Source organism: Sturnira hondurensis, unplaced genomic scaffold, assembly GCF_014824575.4.
Source record: "Sturnira hondurensis isolate 20B ecotype Veracruz unplaced genomic scaffold, ASM1482457v3 Scaffold0006713, whole genome shotgun sequence".
Taxonomy (NCBI): Eukaryota; Metazoa; Chordata; class Mammalia; order Chiroptera; family Phyllostomidae; genus Sturnira; species Sturnira hondurensis.
Genome location: NW_028079344.1, coordinates 1774104 through 1793396, shown reverse-complemented (window position 1 = coordinate 1793396; position 19293 = coordinate 1774104). Strand labels below are relative to the sequence as shown.

Here is a 19293-nt window from a genome sequence, read left to right as displayed (position 1 = left end):
CAAAGAGCCTATTCCTCCTATCTTCAGGCCCCTGCCCTTTATCACACAAGGACATTACACATCCTTCTGTACCAGCCCTTCCCACCACATTTTCATGCATTTACACAGTTTTCCTTTTTTGCTGGGTGTTCCAAGTTGCTCCCCGGCCCACGAGCAGTGTAGGCCTGTGTGCTCCACGTTTCTCTTCCTCTTTCCTCATGACATGAACAGCACCAGACTCACCTGACTTTGTGTGTCCCACATTCGTTCATCTCTGCTTCCCCTGACTACAGCCCCATCTCATTCATTTCCATTCTACTTTTTTTAATGGGCATTAAAAAAATGCCCTCTGTAATCAGAGGTCATTCAGCACTCTTCTTGGAATAGAAGATTCAAATCCACTTCACGTTGATAATGTCAGTAAGGGCAGGGGGTGGGATTTGGGTTACTGAATTATTACAGATTATAAGAACATAGGAAATGGGGGTGTGTGTAATATATGTATGTGTGTATATATACATATAAATTATTAGATCAACACTTATTTGCTCTATCATGCATTTGTGTCATATAACTTAACAAATATTGAGGGGTACAAAGAGTGTACTGTATGTCCCACGGACCCCTACCTAAGGTTGCCGCAGGCAGATCTGTTTCTTGCATTTCCCTGGCTTTGATTTTGGCTGAAATCTTAGCCCAAAGTGTTCAGTTGTTGATTTGGATATTTATTCTGGAAGCAGGGTGACTCAATAATACATCTCTATGTATGTTTTACTGTGAAGCTTAAAGAACGTTTATAACCTTGGGAGAGGCTGTATTTTTCCATTGTAGATCTGCTTTCTGGAAAAATCGATCAAAGCCAAGGGGAGCTTTTTTGTTAACTTCAAGGACTGTCTTTCTGTTGATTTCATTATACAATCTAATAGAATAAATAGGGTTATCTGGCAGCCCTCTAGTCCACCAGAGTTTTCTAGAGAAGACTATAGTGTTTCATATGGGGAGAATAAATGCTTCAGGAGTGACCAAGGTATGTGTAATGTTGTTCATTTGGCTAAATTTAATTTATATCCCACGCTTCAAATTCATTAAAGGTAATTTGTGTTTTCCAGTACAGACTTTCCATTTTTTAATTAACTTTGAACAGTTCGGCGTTACTTTTACTGTCACTGTGATCATTTGGAGTCATTTTGAGTGACAAGGCAGTGCTGGTCAGTTATTTTCCTTTGTAATACGGTATTTTTATAAATTTGACAGATTCTTGAGTAACTTTTTTTTTCTGTCACAGAAACCTTGGCCAGCAGAATATTTTCAATTTTACAACAGACAGACCTTAGTAGCTCTGTGCAAAAAAATGTGTTCAGTATGGACATTGTTGTGAGGAAGATGGAGACGTTTGGACGTGGTAATGTGAAACGGACTTGCTTGTGGCTGGCTGGGTGCATAAGAATGGCTGTGAAGCGGCGGCGTGGTTCCCCAAGTGGGAATAAGACGCCAGTTGACAAAACATATTCGAAATGCCTCTTGTCTGTAGATACAAACTGCAGAATATAAAACTTGGCTGGCAAGGTGAACAGGGTGTAATAGGTAAACAGAGGTTGAAAAACTTTACCCTGGGAAAGATCCTTCAGTCTTTTCTCTCCTTTAGAATAAAGTTTTATCAGCCTTGGATGAAGGCATCAGAAAAATTTTTTGAAGTGATTCAGAGCTTTAAAAGTGTCTATGGGCGCATGTATAATGATGCATGTGTGACGTAGACAGTGTGGAACGCTGAGGCAAAGTAGCAAGATAAGATTTAGCGGGAGGGAAAACCTTACCTATTTTCAAGGTGTAAGTACAAAGGAGAAATGTGTTTGGGGAAGGGGCAGTTAGACTTAATGACAGTTCAGGTGCAGCTTATCTTTGGGTCAGTCAGCTAGAAAGTCAGCACGTGCCCTGGCTGGAGTAGCTCAGTGGATTGAGTGCAGGCCTGTGAAGCAAAGGGTCGCCGGTTCAATTCCCAGTCAGGGCACATACCTGGGTTGCAGTCCAGTTCCCAGCAGGGGACACACGAGAAGCAACCATACATTAATATTTCTCTCCCTCTCTCCTTCCCTTCCCCTCTAAAAATAAATGAATAAAATATTTTTTTAAAAAAAGAAAGTCAGCACATACCAGCAGTGTGGCACAGCTGTCAGACTGGTCCTGCGTTCCCAGGCTGAGAATCGCCTGGTTCCTGGTGCTGGAGAGTCCCATCCATCATGTCTTGTTTAGTTCAGATGTGAGAAGAATGCTCCATCTCCACCAAATTGGGGTACAAAAATAGAATCCTTCACTTGTTACCCACAATTTCAAGTGATATCCTTAAACTTTCTGGACCTAAGTTTCCTCACCAGAAAAATGGGGGTGAAAGTATTTGCTTCAAAAAGGCATGATTTGAAAAGATGAAAGCTATTACTTTATTTGAACACTATCTGGGATGTAGCATAGTCTTGATAAATGGTAGCCATTTACTCATAATAAGAGCAGTGAATTCAGCCCTGGCTGGTGTGGCTTAGTTGGTTGGAGCATCATCCCATAAACCAAAAGGTCATAGGTTTGATTCCTGCTCAGGGCACATGCCTAGTTGTGGGTTTGGTCCCCTGGTCAGGGTAGGAGGAAACTGATCGATGTTGCTCTCTCACATAGATGTTTCTCTCCCTTTCTCTTGGTGCCTCTCTTTTCCTCTTTCTAAAATCAATAAGCGTGTCCTCAGTGAGGATTAAAACAAAAAAGAACAGTGAATCTGACTTGAGTTTATTCGACAGAGAGTTATTGGATGGTGAGGGATCTCCAGATGGCTCGAATCTGGAGTAAACACAGAAATGGTGGAGTTCATTCCAAGAAACATTCCTTGATCCCATCCAGAGATGCTTCTAAGGAACTTTTTCACATTTCCTTTTAGCAGTAGACTGAGATCATTGTAGCATTCAATGTTTTTCCATTTGAGAGACTTTTTCCTAAATAATTTATAAACTGTTAGTTTTGATTATCTAAAATATAAAAAGATCTTATAATGTTATAATATGAGAAGAGATCTTATTATAAGTAATTGAATACATATGTTTGGGACATCTTTGGATGCTACCAGATTTTCAAGTCTGCCAATAAAATCACCCCACTGTCATCCCCTTATTATTTGTATTGGACCGTTGAAGGACACAAGCAACTTTCCATAGCCGGTTTGTTACCACTCTTGCTGTATATTTTTTGGACATAAATTTTAGAAGAAAATAAATACCCCAGTCACACACAATAGAGGAAATAGTGCTCATCACATTTATTTTAGTCCTATTATGTTTGTGTTTGGCAGACTCATTGAGTCTGATTTATTAACATACAATATGTGTACTAAGAACCATCCAATTAGAAATGTTTTCTGTTATTTGGATACCATTTTAATCTAATCTGAGTTGGTCTTAGGAAAATAAACATGATCTGAAATTTGAGTCCATATTTCATAATACAGCTTTGTGGCTGCATATAGAAAATGTTCAAGCCGCTTTTTGGTATAACTTGGTCTGCCCTCCACAAGAAACCAGATTGATGGAGGAGTCTAGAGCATGACTGGAGAAGTGGCACAGAGTTTACCAGGCAGCCTCACAAGGGCCTGCCATGTGTCTCCGTGCATGTGAGACCTCTGTTTACTGTACCTGTGGGTGATTCTGTGGTGAAGGAGACTTGATGCTTAGGAGACCCAGGTAGATTTACATGGAATGGCACTCCAGGGGAAGATGCTAATGAATCAACCGTGTTGGAGGGAGAGGTTTATATCCAGATTGGGGCAAATCAAAAAGAGCTACTTCCGTGCAGCAGGGAAATTATAAAAACAAGCCCCCCAGCTTTGGCTCTGTGTAGAAGCTGGCTGTGGAATGAGCTCTGTAACAAGACTGTCAGGGTCCCTTAGAATGTCCCGGAATATGGGGTAAGCACAGAAACTGTGGACTTCACTTCAACAAGCATTACTGAATGAGCGTCCCGAGATGCTTCTAAGGAACCAGAGAGGGTAAGGCAATGTATGGCACTGTGTCCTAAATGTCCTGCGGTCACCTTCTAACTACTGGTTGGGAAGGGACTGTTAGAAAAATTTCCAAAAGCTTTGTCTGGTCTCTAATCGAATGAACTGCCTAAATCTATTGTACTATTTTACGTACTCCACTAACTGGAATACGGTTCGAAAAACAAATGTAGTGTCTGAATTTTTCAACTTCTGTAGATGTCACATGACTAAAATACCTTACAATTTCTTTGGAAGTTCTTGTCTAGACTGCAAAGGGAATCGTCATAATCCAGAAAGTTGATTAGAGCACGGGTTGCCATTCATGTATTATAAGAAATAATAATTAATTGTAAGAAAAATAAGGGTCTTTTCCAAACCAGTGCAAGTACTCTTCATTCAACAACCACGTGTCAGAGTTTTTGAATCTGTGATTGTGTAAATTCCCATTCAACCTCTCAGTGGCTCTCCGCTCAGCTACGCCTTATCACATCACACTGTCTGCTCTGCTGTCCCGAGTGGCCCATTCTTGCGACAGCAGCTTTCCTGCTACACCGACACCCCCAGAGACTCCCGAGGATGAAAGGGTTTTAATTAACTTATTTTCCTTGGGTGATGACTCTTTGGGGCAACCAAAGGAACAGTTACATCCAAAGACTGTGGACATGTACCTTCTCATTTTCCTGACATAGTTACCATTAAGTCTTCCCATATATTGAGATCTGTTCTCATTAAGGCAAACCCTTTTTTTACTAAAATTATTAAATCTGTTTCCCTGGATTTTATTTTTTCTGTAGTAAACTCTAATAGTCCATCATATGAGTATAGACATGGTCTAATAATCCCTCTAAAATATTACAATTTAAAATATGAGCATATATGAGGTTTGTCCAGAAGGCATCCAGCCATGTAATATGAAAAATAGAGACATTTACTGAAGAAGATACAAGATACAAGAAACATTGTGCTTAGGACAGTGACACCTCAGTCCCCTTCAAAGTAGACACCTTGGGACCTCACACAGTTCTCCCAGTTGCCATCAGCTGCCCCATCGTATTTCTGAATCTCATCAACAGTCTGAAATCCCTTTCCTTTCAAAGGCGATTTTACTTTTGGGAAAAGCCAGAAGTCACAGGGTGCCAAGTCTGTAAAGGGTGGAGATGGTGAGTCACCTGGGTGATTTGATGTTTCTCAAAAAAAACCTGCACGAGATGAGATGAATAAGTGGGCACACTGTCATGATGAGTCTGCCAGTTACCAGTTGCCCATAGCTGCAGCCTTCTGAATCATGTGAGTTGTTTCTGGGGAACAATGTTTCACTTTCTCATTTCCTTTTCTTCTGCCCCCTCCTCCACCTTTCACCTCTCTCTTTCCCTGCCCTCTGCTGGTTGCTGGAAGGCTTTGAAATCACCTTGAAGCACATCTAGAGTAGACACTCAAGATTTCTTAAGTGATCACTAAGTCTTTGGTTTTGAGTATACTATCATGAAGTAAGGTACTGTTTGAAGAGTAGAATTTGAAAACAATACTTTTTATTTTGAGCAGGAAGAGGAAAATAACTGGAGAGGTAATACAGAAGGTTGTCCAGGTGGCATATATAAGTGTTCGAGGCTCAGTTCAGCTCTTTGTCTTCAGATGGAATGGTTTTAAGAGTTCTGCAGTTCTCCCATAGTCCAGCTCAAAGCAGAAAAGCTAATGTAAACTGGAGAGAGACCCTGGCAATCCCTTCTGGAGAGAAATAGTTTTCACCTTACACTGATTCCCTCCCCACCCACCCCCGGTTTTCATGATCAATTGCCAGTTCATTTCATAATTATAGCACTTCCCCCATGAAAGACAGGTTATAATTTTCAAGATTATAGCTCATATCCCCTTAATTAGTATTTAAATTGATGCTTTTCTTTTCATGAAAGTACTCTTGGCCCTTCAGGAAGTTTAGGAAGCAGGCTACTGGTATTAGCCACAAGATTAGAAAATCTTTTAATAGATGGGTAATAAGCTGGGAAGATTTCTACATGGTGGATAATCTCTTGAATTTCACATCAAATTTTTTTGTTACCTTTAGTTTAAGAGGCTGGAATTTTTTGACCTGTCTCCAAATATCAGGGCTTATGGGAGCACCTGTGACCTCTTTTTGAGTAGAGTTGAAGCCTGGTAAATGACATGTTCTTAGAGGAGAACATAAGCTCTAGTTCAGTTCCCCCAAATATGTATGTGGTGTCTGTGTGTGCACATTTCCACCAAAATACAGAAGCAGGTTCAGGGAAGACTGGAGTACAGTATGAAATTGAAGGCCCTATTATAGGGCCATGGTAAAGTATTTAGAAAGAACTGGCTTTCATGCAACTGCTGGCATGCACACAGCGGCTGATCCCGTCGAGAGAGGAAGTGCGCATAGACAGGCAGTGATTAGTGCCAGGATTTGGCTGGCATGTCTGCCTCGCGGCCCGGAGTCCAGCTGGCATGTGAAGAGAGGTGAATGTGCTGCTGCTAGTTAGGAAAACGTTTTTAACGAAAGAGGAGGTATAAAGCTGCATTTCTGAAGACCTTTTGTGGTTTTACTGTTCCTATGATCATACTAATTTTTATAGCAGAGGCAGAAGGGAAAACCTGTCACAGTGGTCATTTCAGTGCAGCCCTGTTTGCTCTTTGGGTAGGACAATCAAATAATTCAGCAGGAGATGGGAGAATTGATGATGAAATACAGAAAGGGAGAAGCTCAGCAAAATGTTACACAGTCAAACTGAATAGCTTCCTTTTCCACTTTTCTGTTAGTAAGACTTAGGCCATAGCTACTGTTAAATGGCAGTGAATTCATAGACCACAGCAGCCAGTTTTGGCACTCATTTCAAGGCTCATGTAGTTAGCTCCCACCGCAAGCTCATTTGAGGCTATCAGTACATGAAAAAGGTATTGTTAACCACTCTTGGCAGGGTTTTCTGTTTTTCTTATCTCATTCTCCTAAGGTTTTTATATCAGGCAGACATTCTTAGAATGTCTGGTGTACGGTTGCTCCAATAAACAGAGGGCCATTTTAAAATACTAAATTAATCTAAAAATTAGATTTAGCTTTGACAAATTTTAACTCTCTTAAGTAGCTGGGGACTTGTGCTAGGAAATGTGTTGTCAGTTCTTATGCTGTGCTGCTTGTGAAGTTTTATAACACAGAATGGTGGAACCGTTGAACTCAATTTTATCATGAATCCATTCACCTGGTAGTGGAACCAGCATTTAGTATTTCCATTAAAATCACTCATACCCGTGCTTTTTAAAAATGTGTTTATGAAACTTAGAATGTATAGCTACCCTAATAATTGAGTACCTATGGAAATACGAATCCAATCAGACGAGAAGATTGTTCAGGAGAGTAAGTTTTCCCAGTCGTCTCTATAAAGAATTGACATTTGAGCTTGAGAATATAGAATGGTGAGAGGCAGTATGTCATACTAGCACTAGTCCAGGTAGCATCTTGGCTTTGCCATTTGTTCATAAGTTACTCATTCCCTGAAGTCCTCAGTTTCCTCATCTGTAACATGGAGCTCACTGGGTTGTTGAGAGTCATACAGAGTGAATGGTGAATGTTTACTTGTGCCAAGGAACCTGTTGACTGACAATGGCTAGGAAATTTGAAAGGTTCCCCAGCTTTGTGGAACTTTTGTCCCTTAAAGCATGAAGTATATCCTTCTAGGCCTGTCTGTAAGAATATAAATATAAAATATTTTACAGAGTGATTGTTTTTAACATAAATATCATGGGTTTCCTACTGCTTACGGGTAAATTTTTTTTACCCTTCAGTAGGTAAATGTATAAGTAAACTGTGTTAACTTTCCAGACAATGGAATATTAATTCAGCATTATAAAGAAATGATCTATCAAGCCATGAAAAGACTCGAAGGAACCTTACATGCATGCCACTAGTGGAAGAAACCGATCTGAAGGGCCATCTACCTTATGATTCCAACTCTGTGACATTCTGGAAAAGGCAGAACTATGGAGACAGTGAAAAGATCAGTGTGAGGGAGGGTGGAGGGATGAATAAGTAGGACACAGAGTTTTTAGGGCAGAGAAACTACCCTGTGTAATACCATAGTGGTGAATGTATGTCATACGTTTGTCCAAGTCCATAAAATGTACAGCAGCAAGAGTGAGGCCTAATGGAAATTATACTCATTACACGATTGTGATGTGACAGTGTAAGTTCATCATTTGTAACAAATTGCTCTGGCGAGGGATGCTCATAATGGGGGCGGGCGGTGAGTGAGGGTGGGAGGCATGTGGGAAGTCATGTAACTTCCCCTCAACTTAACTGTGGGCCTAAAACTGCTCTAACAATATTGTCTTAAATAATAACAAAACCACAGGATCATACCCTCCACACTAGTTAGAGATTTGCTCTTCTCACCTAACAATATATTAGACATGGGAAAGTATTCGTTAAATCTGAGAAAATTAATTTCATCTTAACTCTTCATTCCTAGGTTGTGTGTGTGTGTGTGTGTGTGTGTGTGTGTTTATACTAGTAAGAATATTATTAGTGTTTTCACATAGGTACGCATTAATTTGGCAGTTTGGGAAATGCTGAATGATTTTATTAAATACAAACAGGAAGTAATTGTTCATGTTTAAGTAACTATTTAAGATTTAAACTCCATTTACCTAGAAGCTTAATAGGATTGAGAAACTGACCCAGAAAATAAGAAATTTGCTTTTTTCTTACCTTGTCTATCCTCAACCTGCTGAAACTAGAGGGAAGATGCAGCTGATGTTCTGCTGCTTTTGTGTCAGAAATCGGTGTGTGTCTAACAAGCCTGAATATGTTCTGAAGATAATCACACACACACTCCATTTCTGCTTTCAGGCTGGTGTCCTGAACTGACTGACTCACCTTTTATGGTGCATAAGGAGGTGGTGTTCCCTGGCTTCAGTAATGAGCTCCCTCAATTATGTAGGAAAGTCTACTAGAGAAGGGGCCTGATGAAGTCAACCTGCTTTCCCTTCATCTTTAGTCTCATTGCAAGTCAGCATGGAACGTTCTTTCTGGTTCCACTTAGCCTCAACTCACTGTATTTTGTGAATTCTTACCAAGTAACTCTAAGTAGTTCATGTGAAGATGTTTCTTTACTACTCGGTTTTAAGTATCTTTGAAAATGCAGGTCCTCCTGCCCTGGCTAGTATGGATCACTTGGTTGGAGCATCATCCTGTAAGTGGAAAGGTTGTGGGTTTGATTTCTGGTCGGGGCACATGCCTGGGTTGTAGGTTTGGTCCCCTGCTGGGGCATGTACAAGAGGCCATCAGTTGATGTTTTTCTCTCACATTGGTATTTTCCTCTCTCTGTCCTTCTCTTCTCCTCTCTCTAAAATCAATAAGCGTGTCCTTAGGTGAGGACACAAAATTATTTGAAAATGCACGTCCTCCTATATGTGCCCCAGTGTAGAATATAGGACTTTTGTTTGTTTGTTTTTTGCCTTTTATCATTATTAGGAGTTCTCTGGCATGCTGGGTTTTCATAAAATAACTAGGGACATAACAGAAGCAGCAGGAAGAAGGAAAGAAATGGAAACCTACCCAATTCACTTCCTTTCTATATTGGGGCAGATCCTCTACTATTGTAGAGAATTTCTCTTGACTAAAGAAATTGGGAGTGGTGACTGGAGGCACGTTTCCTTCATACTTCTTTCTCTTTGAAGATCTGGGTTTTCAAACAGGGCTGATATATACAAAGCATGACTCTAGATTTTTAGGGCTGGAAAAACCTTTAGGAGGAAGGGTTCCTCATCCATGCTGAGCACATGTCCAGCACTCTTTGGCAAGTAGATGTTAGTTATTGGAAAATGCTGGCTTTGGGAGCAGACAAGGAGAGGTGAAAATTGAGCATGGAGTATAGGAACATCTGGGGCAGATGAGGCTGGAAAAGAAGGCAGGGAAGAATAGGAAAGGTGGGCTAGACTTGCTAACAAGGTTTAATATTGTTTGGGATGTATTGTTTTCTCTTGCTGTTTAACGTATTACCATAAACTTAGTGACTTAAGACAACATGTTTGTTATCTTACATTTTTCAGCTGGTCCTCTGCTGTGGGTCTCATACAGCAGAAATCAAGTAGTTCACCAATTGTGTCTTCATCTGGAGACTGGGTTAGGGAAAGACCCACTTTCATACCCCTGTGGACAGTAGGCAGATTTCATTTTCTCCTGGTTGTAGGACTGAGGTCCCCTCTGTCTTTCTGGCTACTGGCTAAGGACCACTGTAGGGTGCAGCTTGGGGTCCTTATACTGAGGCACCCTCTGTCTCAGTAACAAAGGCCCTTACTCACTTTGGATCCCTGTACTGTTCTTTGAATCTCTGATCTCTCCCTCTGCTATCAGCCAGAGAAAACTGCCTTTTAAAGGGGCTCTTGTGATTAGGTCAGGCCCTCCCTGATAATGTCCCTATTTTACAGTCCACTGTGCCGGCTGATAACCTAATCACATGAGTAAGAACCACTCCGTCCACATTTTCAGGGATTGTGCAGGTTGTGTACACCAGGGAGGCAGGAGATCTTGGGGCCTAACACAATAAGTGATGGGGTACTTCTAAGGGGCTTTACATGGGGGAGTTGTTTGGCCATTTGTGTTTTTAAAACATACTTCTATTAAATAGCAATTAAAGAGGAAGAGCCTCGAAGCAGAGACACTATCATCTCTTTTGCGATGAACCAAGCAAGAGAGACTGAGGACCAGAACCAAGGCAGGGGCAGTGGGATAGAGAGAGGAGAATAGAGTTGAAGAATAGAGTTGGAGAATAGAGTTAGGAAGCTGAATGGTCTTAATGAATTGGGCGTGTGGGGAGCATATGGGTTGTGATAAGAGACAGTAAGTGATAATGACTTCCAAGTTTCTGGATTGAGTGACTGCATAGACAGATGCAGAACACAAGAAGAAAAGTTTGTGGTGGAAGATAATGGATTTAATTCAAACCAATTGAAGTTTAAGTGCCTGGAATATGAAAGTGGCTACCTGCTGTGCCATTGGATATATTGTTCAGTGTTTGGAAGAGAGGTCAGGCTGGTGACTTTGCGGGAGCCATTACTTTTGTACCCATTCAAATATGGGAGTGAATGAGATGGTACAGATAATCAGTGAATAAGAAGAAAAGAACACTAACAGTAGAGTTTTGAGGAATACTAGCATTTAAAGTAGGGGAGTGCTTTGTCAGATTCCCCCACCACACCCTGTTCTTCTATGCACTCAGCTCCTCACCATTTTTGCCAATGCCCCCAGCCGAAGAGCTGGGATTGCCTGACTCCATGGGGAAATTACAGTAGCAATTATAGTTGAATGAGTCTCCTTCAAACAATTCAAAGAGAGAGCCTACGTAGAAAAACATGCCCAGCGTAATTTTTTAATGCCATTAATGCAGTGCACTCTAGGGTGTAGGAATCAGGGAGCTGGAGATTGTAGAAAGGACCATCCACTGAGAAATGCCTTAGTGCTGTCATTAACTGTGATTGATTTCTGTGCTCCAGTTTGTTGCCAGTTCTCCTTTTATTTCTTTAATCAGGCTTTTTGCTGTCTTCTACTCCATTAGAATTTCAGTTATACAAAGTGATAAGAGCCATAACACTACATTTCACTTTTTAATTTATTGTGGTAACTTTGATTAATAACACTAATAAATTTCAGGGGTTCAACATTATAATTAAACGTCTGTGTACTCTATTGCATGCTTGCTACCGAAAGTCTAGTTTCCTTCTGTCACTGTATATTTGAGGGTTACTCCCCTCTGGTAACCACCAAACTGTTGTCTGTGTCTATGAGTTAGCTTTTGTTTTGTTAGTTTATTCTACATATGAATGAAATAATATGGTTTTTTTCTTTTTTCCATTTGACTTATTTCACTTAGCATAGTACCCTTAAGATCCATCCATCTTGTTGCAAATGGTAGCATTTCCTTTTTTATGGCTGAGTAATATTCCTGTGTGTGTGTGTGTGTGTGTGTGTGTGCGCGGGCACACGCACACACCACATTTTTTTTATCCAGTCGTCTGTCAAGGGACACTTACATTGTTTATAAATAATGCTGCACTGAGCAAAGGGATACCTATACCTTTCAAATGTGTTTTTATGTTCTTTGAATAAATATCCAGAAGAAGGATTGCTGGGTTATATAATAGTCCATTTTTAAGAAACCTCCATAGTGTTTTCCATAGTGGCTGCACCAGTTAAGGAGTGACCAATCCCTGATTTTTTTTTAATAACTTGAAAAGACTATTAGGAGTAGTTGAACATTAGCATAGTATATAGTTGTGATTTGTAAGGTACCATAATTACACTTCAAACAGTGAAGGAGCTGGGTTATTTAGAAAAAAAATTTTTTAAATTTATCTCAAATTGGAAAAAATAAGTCCCTTATGCATAGTCTCCAGCAGTTTTCCAGTTGGGGCTATGGTAATATCCTGTTCTTCATTCAGGTAATAGCCCACCCTCACTCCTGGCCTCCCCTTCCTCTGGTTTAGGGCAGAAGGGCACCTCCTGCTAATCACCTGATTCAGCTCCTTCTCTACAGCATGGAAGCAGTGGATTCTTTTCCCCTGACAAGCCAGTGTACTTGCAGGCTTTTGTTTCTTCTGGAAGAGGTCGTGGATTTCAAGTTTGAGGAGCTTTTTGTTGGAACACATACCATTTCAATCAATAACATTAACTTCTTATAACTTGTTATTTCCCTTGTCAGACAACTATTAAGGATATCTTATTTCTAGATAAATTGAATTCAGCTCTTCCTATTGCTTATCTAGCCAAGACTACCCTATTTTGTTAGTTGCTTAGTGACTGTTTCCTGCAATCAAGGTCCAGGATATCTCTACAAATGGCAAATTAAAGTGGCCTGATAAGATATTAATTCATGAAATGCTTGCAACAGTGGAGGTTTCTTTTTGTCAACAAACCAAACATCTTTGCTGTGTGGGGGTGTATTTGTTCAATGTGACAGACAGCTGTGTTTAACTGGTATGCACATTTGGAGTCATTTTCTAATAATAGTGAAAGAAAACCCTATCTCTAAGTCTTATTTACACTTAGGAATGCACCTCATTTTCCCTGCTGCTGCTTATAGGAATGAGTGATGGTGTGCAGATGTACAGCCACACAAGGAAGTGGTTCTTACGATGGTGTTTGGAAAACTCGAAGGAATAAAGAGACTTGTTATTTCTTATGGAATGCCATGGCGACAGCAAATAAAATCACTGAAGAGCCACCACATTCTTTGGGGAAATGCTGTTGGACTGAGCCTGTAAAGCCCATGAATGGTTTTAGAAGATTACCCCAAGCAAAATGCATCAGTCATGCCTCAGTCCTTCCTTCAGGAAAAAGTACAATACAGAATGCCATGACCTGCATGTACATTCACTGGCACAGCAGCCCAGAATTCATCATCATAAGAAAACCCACGCCAAAATTATAAGTGTAATTTGTTTAAATATACATTTTATTTTATTTTATTTTGAGGCTTCTATTATTTTTACCCCACCATGTTCTAACAGGGAATTAAAATGTTTTCCATAAGTACAGTTAATATAATGAGAAGAAAATAAATAAATAGAAAGCAGGACCAAGAAAAGCAAAGTGAGAAGCTGGAACGAGTGTAGAACACAAAACTGGTGGCCTGAGCACAGACTGTGGCAGCCACTGCGGAGGGATCTTGACTCCCGGTGTCCACAAAGTAAACACTCCCCAGTCGTTCAAGAGAAGCGTGTGTAATCCGGCTTTAGTCGTTTGAGAAAAACTCTCTAGTGCAGCTCTCTGCTGGCTTATTCCAGGAGTAGGTCCTGAAAAGCCACTAGGAAAGTCTCAGTGGTTATGATTCCTCAGTCACATCTTTAGTAAACATTAAGTGATGGCTGTCAGTCTGCGATTGTGTTCCTCACTAAGCATTCCAGACGTACTGCTTTCTGTGTTGTCCGTTTGGTGGGAAAGCATATTTTTTAATAGTAGAAGTAGTGACTTCTCAGGAGAGGGGAGCGCTTGACAAGAACATGCTCACTAAGAGATGTCACCCCCCACCTTCCACAAGGACACGGGCCATGCAAGTGCCTGAGGGTGATGTTAAGATGTACCTCAAACATTTGGATCTGGGCCATCGCAGAGACCCCAGCCCTGGACTACATAGTGCATGGCTTTCATGGTGTCAGCTCAGAAAACCTTTGAAGCATGAGCAATATAATTTATTCTGTACTCTTCAAAATAACCTCAAAGCAATAGCTATGCCTAGATATGTAGATGAGTTCATTTCCTTTATAGGACTATTAACTGTAAGCCCATTAAATATTGTGACTGCTACAAAAATATTGATTTCAATTTTAGAAAGGCTTTTATGTAGCAGGACCAATTGCACACTTCATAGTTAATTCTCCAGTCTGCTGTCCACATGGTCATCTTTCTATACTCTTGTTCTTAGGGAAGAGGGAATATTTTTCCTGCTTATCCAGGAGTTCTAAATGAAATTTTAAAAAGAGGATTGAGTGACATTCATCAGAAGACAGACCTACTAAGCAGGTGGTATGAAGATGCAGGCCTGGTGACTCCTCGGGATCAGGCTGTTCTAATGCACTTTATCCAAGGGAGGTCCTTAAAAACCATAAGTCACCTTATGTGTGTCTGTTCCCATGTGAAGGGTGTTTCAAACGTGTATCAAATGACAGTAATGAGTACAGCCCTGGTTCAGGACCACTTAACCCTTGAGGAGAACCTGAGGAATTTTTCAGCAAGTTAATCTGCAATATTAGAAGTAGAATGTTAAAAAGTAATGGGTGTTTTATTTGTGGAAGTATTGTTTTCTTGCAAAAATTGGGTGGGGGAGTCCAACACTCTAGATCTGGCCAGAGCAGATTATATGCATGTGTTGAAAAAATATAAATAACTTTGTCATGAACAAATTTCAAAGATCAGGGCAGTTTTTGAAGAGTTTTGGAACAGGAAATCCACCTCAGATGCATTTACTTAGTTTGACTTTCCTATTTAAAAATAATCATCATTCTACTCCATGTTGGGCACCAGAGGATGTTCTGGGAATCTATTTGTCAGTTTAAACTGCTTACCGGAGAGGCTGACATTTGCATTATTCAAGTCAATATCAACCAATATAAAATTGCCACGACGAAAATGACAAGTGCAGTGCAGACGCTGTGAGAGCACTCTCTGGGATTGGCCCCAGTCTGGAGGTCAGGGACGGAGTCCTGAGGAAGGGGAGCGGAGTGGAGATCTGAAGGACCGGCAGGTGGGCCACTCTGGGTGTGATGATCCCCGGTGCAGGACGGTGTGAAGAAGGCTGGGGCATTTTGGTGGCTGAGGCTGAAGAGGAGGCAGGCAGGGCCTCCCAGGCCGTGAAGGGATCTCCCCATATTCCCACTGGCTGGCTGTGCCCCAGAGCAGCTCTCACTGCTAAACCTGATAGGCACCTGCTCACCTTCCCATGGACTTAATTCTCCCTGAAAATTTGCTTTTAATGTAGCCACAGAAGTTAAAATAAATTTGATGACATTTCTAGAGTGACCGTCTTGGAATGTCACTTGGGATCCTACCAGGCATCCCAGATCTGGGCATTTTGCTCTCTGCCACGCAGTCCCTGCTATACCAGCTGAGAGCAGGTAGGACTGGCGTACAGGCTCAGCACTGAAAGAGAAGGGTCCACGTCACCTGAGTCCCTACATGGACACAAGTGCTGGGAAGTGCCTCAGTCCTGAGGCTCCCAGTTCAGCCCTGAGCACAGGCAAGCTCCAGGAAAGCAGTGGCTCTCCTATGATGACAAGAAAACAGAACAATATGAAGTTGTGTGTAGTAATTTACTTATTGCTTAAATAGAATGTTTTAAGTTTTCCTGCAAATAAAAGAATTATAGTTGTTTATTAGGTACCTATTTTAAAAGCAATTTGATTATTCGATTCGCTTTGCCATATCATTTCAATAATTGTTATTTACTACTATTTATTAATGCTGTTTGTGCTTTAAAAAATTTATCTACAGCCCTGGCTGGTGTAGCTCAGTGGATTGAGCAAGCCAGACAACAGTGGTTCGATTCCCAGTCAGGGCACATGCCTGGGTTGCAGGCCAGTTCCCAGCAGGGGATACACGAGAGGCAACCATACATTGATATTTCTCTCCCTCTCTCCTTCCCTTCCTCTCTAAAGATAAATAAATAAAATCTTTTAAAAAAAATTTTGTCTACAGCCCTGGCTGGTGTGGCTCAATGGATTGAGCAGCTGACTAGGAAGCAAAGGGTTACAGGTTGGATTCCTAGTCAGGACACATGCCTGGGTCTCGGGCCAGGTCCCCAGTGTGGGGTGTAGGAGAGGCAACCACACATTGATGTTTATTTCCCTTTCTTTCTCCCTCCCTTCCCCTCTCTCTAAAAATAAATAAAATCTTTAAAAAAACCCCTTGTTATCTACAAAACTTAAAGAAATAGCCATCGTACACTCAGGTAAACAAGGTCTTGGTAAAGTTGCAAGGAGGCTGACTTCGAGTTGCTCCAGGTTCTGTGAACTGCGGACCCGAGGGGAATGGGGCTGCCTGATCTGGTTCTAGAATTAGGACTGGAGGTCTCCCCACGCTCACTCACAGCAGGGGACTGACAGGCAGAGAGGATTAGTGCTGGCTTCTGGGGGATTCTGAGCTCAGGCAGTATTAACTCAGGGGGCCCTGATGAAGTGGTGTCAGAAAATAATCCCAACCTCTGACGTGGAGATCCAGCTGTAGCTGCATCCAGCTGTGGCCCAGAGTGGTACAGATGGGCTATTAAATGAGTCAGAAAAAGTTGGAGAAAATATAGAGAGAATCAAAATATTTAATGATTAAATAGGCTTTTTCTCCTCTACTGCTAGATTTTAAGCTCTAATCCAAATTATGATAGGCTCAAATGAAGACAAGACTGATCTAAGTATCATTTAAAGTGTGATCACCTATTCTATTTTTTACCAAATATTTATATTCTATTATATGTCTTTTATAGATTATAATATCATTTTAATTTAAAAGCTTATATTTGACTGGTAAAATGATATACAGTTGACTCTTGAACAACACCAATTTAAATTGCACACATCCATTTTTTTGCAATTTTTTTCAATAAACATTAAATGTATTTTCTGTTCCTTATGGTTTTCTTGATACCTTTTCTTTTCTCTAGTTTCCTTTATTGTAATAATACAATATATAATACATATGACAAAATAGCATTTTTCAATGGCCTATGTTATTGGTTAAGGTTTCCGGTCAATAGTAAGCTATTAGTAGTTAAGTTTTAGGGGTGTCAGAAGTTACACATGAATTATCAACCTCACGCAGGGGCAGAGAGGGGGGTACTCTTTAATCCCCATGTTCAAAGGCCAACTGTAATTACATTTTTATATTATGTGTTTATATACTAACCCTGATATCCTTTCTTTTACTGCTCACTCACTGCTCACTGCCCTATTAAGAGGCTAAAAGGTGGGTGGAAAGGACAGTTTCACTTTGTGCATATTTGTTTAAAGCACTGGCAATATTATTCTTATATTGTTTTTATCATTAGTGACATAGATTTGAAATGTGACAGTGCTGCAAATCTATTCTCATTGAGTTATTAAAAGTCATGTTTTTGCCCTGGTCGGGTGGTTTAGTTAGTTGGAATATCTGTCCTGTACATCAAAAGGTTGCAAGTTTGATTCCCAGTCAGGGCACATACCTAGGTTGCAAGTTCCAGCCCCAGTCTGGAGTGTGAGGGAGGCAACTAGTCAGTGTTTCTCTCTCACGTAGATGTTTTTCTCCCTCTCCCTGTCCTCCTTCCTCTCCCTCTCCCTCCCTGCCTCCCTTCCTCCCTCTCTAAAATCAATAAACATATCCTCTGGTGGGGATTTAAAACAAAGTCATATTTTTGTTGTCAATATTTGCAATGCTTACAGCTCTTTATTTGAATGAATTGAATTATAAACCACAATTTGGGTTTTGATTTATTTTTAAGAATTGTCTTAGGAAAGATATTAAGTACTTCCTCTCACAGGAAAAACTTTCTCAGATTTTTACATCATTGAGAATTAGGTATTACAGCTATGTTCCACAATGGAAGTGTAAGTTTGCCTCTCTTTCAAACATTCCTCTCTCTTTGGCTTCCTTTTCAGCATTCATTGTGCACACTTTGGCTTAGTGACCTGAATCCTTAGCAGATTAACAGCAGGAAATGTTGTCTGACAGTTTGCTGCCAATGTCTCATATGTGTGATGTGAAACTCTTTGTAAAAACCAAGCCCAGTGTTTTTGCTGGCTAAGGAAAAGCGTGCTTTACTGGGAAACTGTTATCTACCCCAGTGCGCGTCTGTGACCACAAAAGTCTGATTTAGAATAGAGGCTGAATTCTGCTACAACAAATGAAGGCAGAAACAGATTGTGCCTGAAAGAAAAGGCCTCTTTTTAAAAATAATTGGATGGCTTATTATGCAAAAAGTTTCCCTTGTCATGTAGGTGCTAAAATTATTTGTTCCCAGAATCTCAGCCTAAACATAGGTTGACTCTTGCATTTGAGCAGTGAATTCTTGTTTTGGCAGTGTTACTTGCAATATATGTGAAAATGTGTAACCGTTTTATTTTTTGGCCTAGGATATACCAAAATGTGCCAGTATACCCCATACATATTAAAAACCATTTTATGTCTGTTTATAAAAGATAATTGAGTATACACTGTTTTCTGATAATTGTACTATTTTCAACCATTTTCTCAAGTCAGTGATTTTTGTTTTCTATGGGAGAAGTGGGATGATTTGTCTTCTGTGATTATACTACAGAGAAATAAGCTTTCAGTAGTATGTTAGTTTCTATACCAAATTTCAGTGTTGTAAATCATAAATGCATTTGGTTCTTTGTCAAGAAGCGCCACTAATAATCACTGGCACTTACTGGTTATTGCTTCCCATGAGCTAGGCAATATGCTTTCCTGTGTTTTACCTTATTTAACGTAACAGTCCTCTGAGTTAGTACTAAGATCATTTCCATTTTATAAAGAAGACAGTGAAGCTGAGGAGGTTGTAAAGACTTGTCCAACCGCACAGAGCTGGCTGGTTGTGGAACCAGGCCCGGCCTCGTGGCTCCTAATACACTTCCCTTAGAACACAGTGGTATGAAAACAAACAAAGGTAAGGAAACCTATTTTAAAGATGTTTAAATATTGCTAGATAAATTATAATCTGTAGATAATTTAGACAAGGAAGTCACTGTTTTGTTTAACAATTTACTGAGACCGGGAAATAGTTCCATATTCCATTTTTGACAGGATATTTTAGATCATCATTGCTGAACCTGAG

The 19293-nt window shown here is 40.4% G+C and overlaps 1 protein-coding gene across 27 annotated transcripts in view; it reads left to right on the top strand.

Annotated features, from left to right (window-relative positions):
* Nucleotides 1–19293, top strand: part of EPB41L3 (erythrocyte membrane protein band 4.1 like 3) — a 226063-nt gene that overhangs the window by 142170 nt on the left and 64600 nt on the right. Inside the window, exon 1 of one of the 27 annotated variants that reach the window (XM_037050300.1) lies at nt 11943–11947. The exons of the other annotated variants lie outside the window; for them this stretch is intronic. The gene's annotated coding sequence lies outside the window, so the exon portion shown is untranslated. Of the gene's footprint in view, nt 1–11942; nt 11948–19293 lie in introns of those variants that run through there. 27 annotated transcript variants of the gene reach the window in all.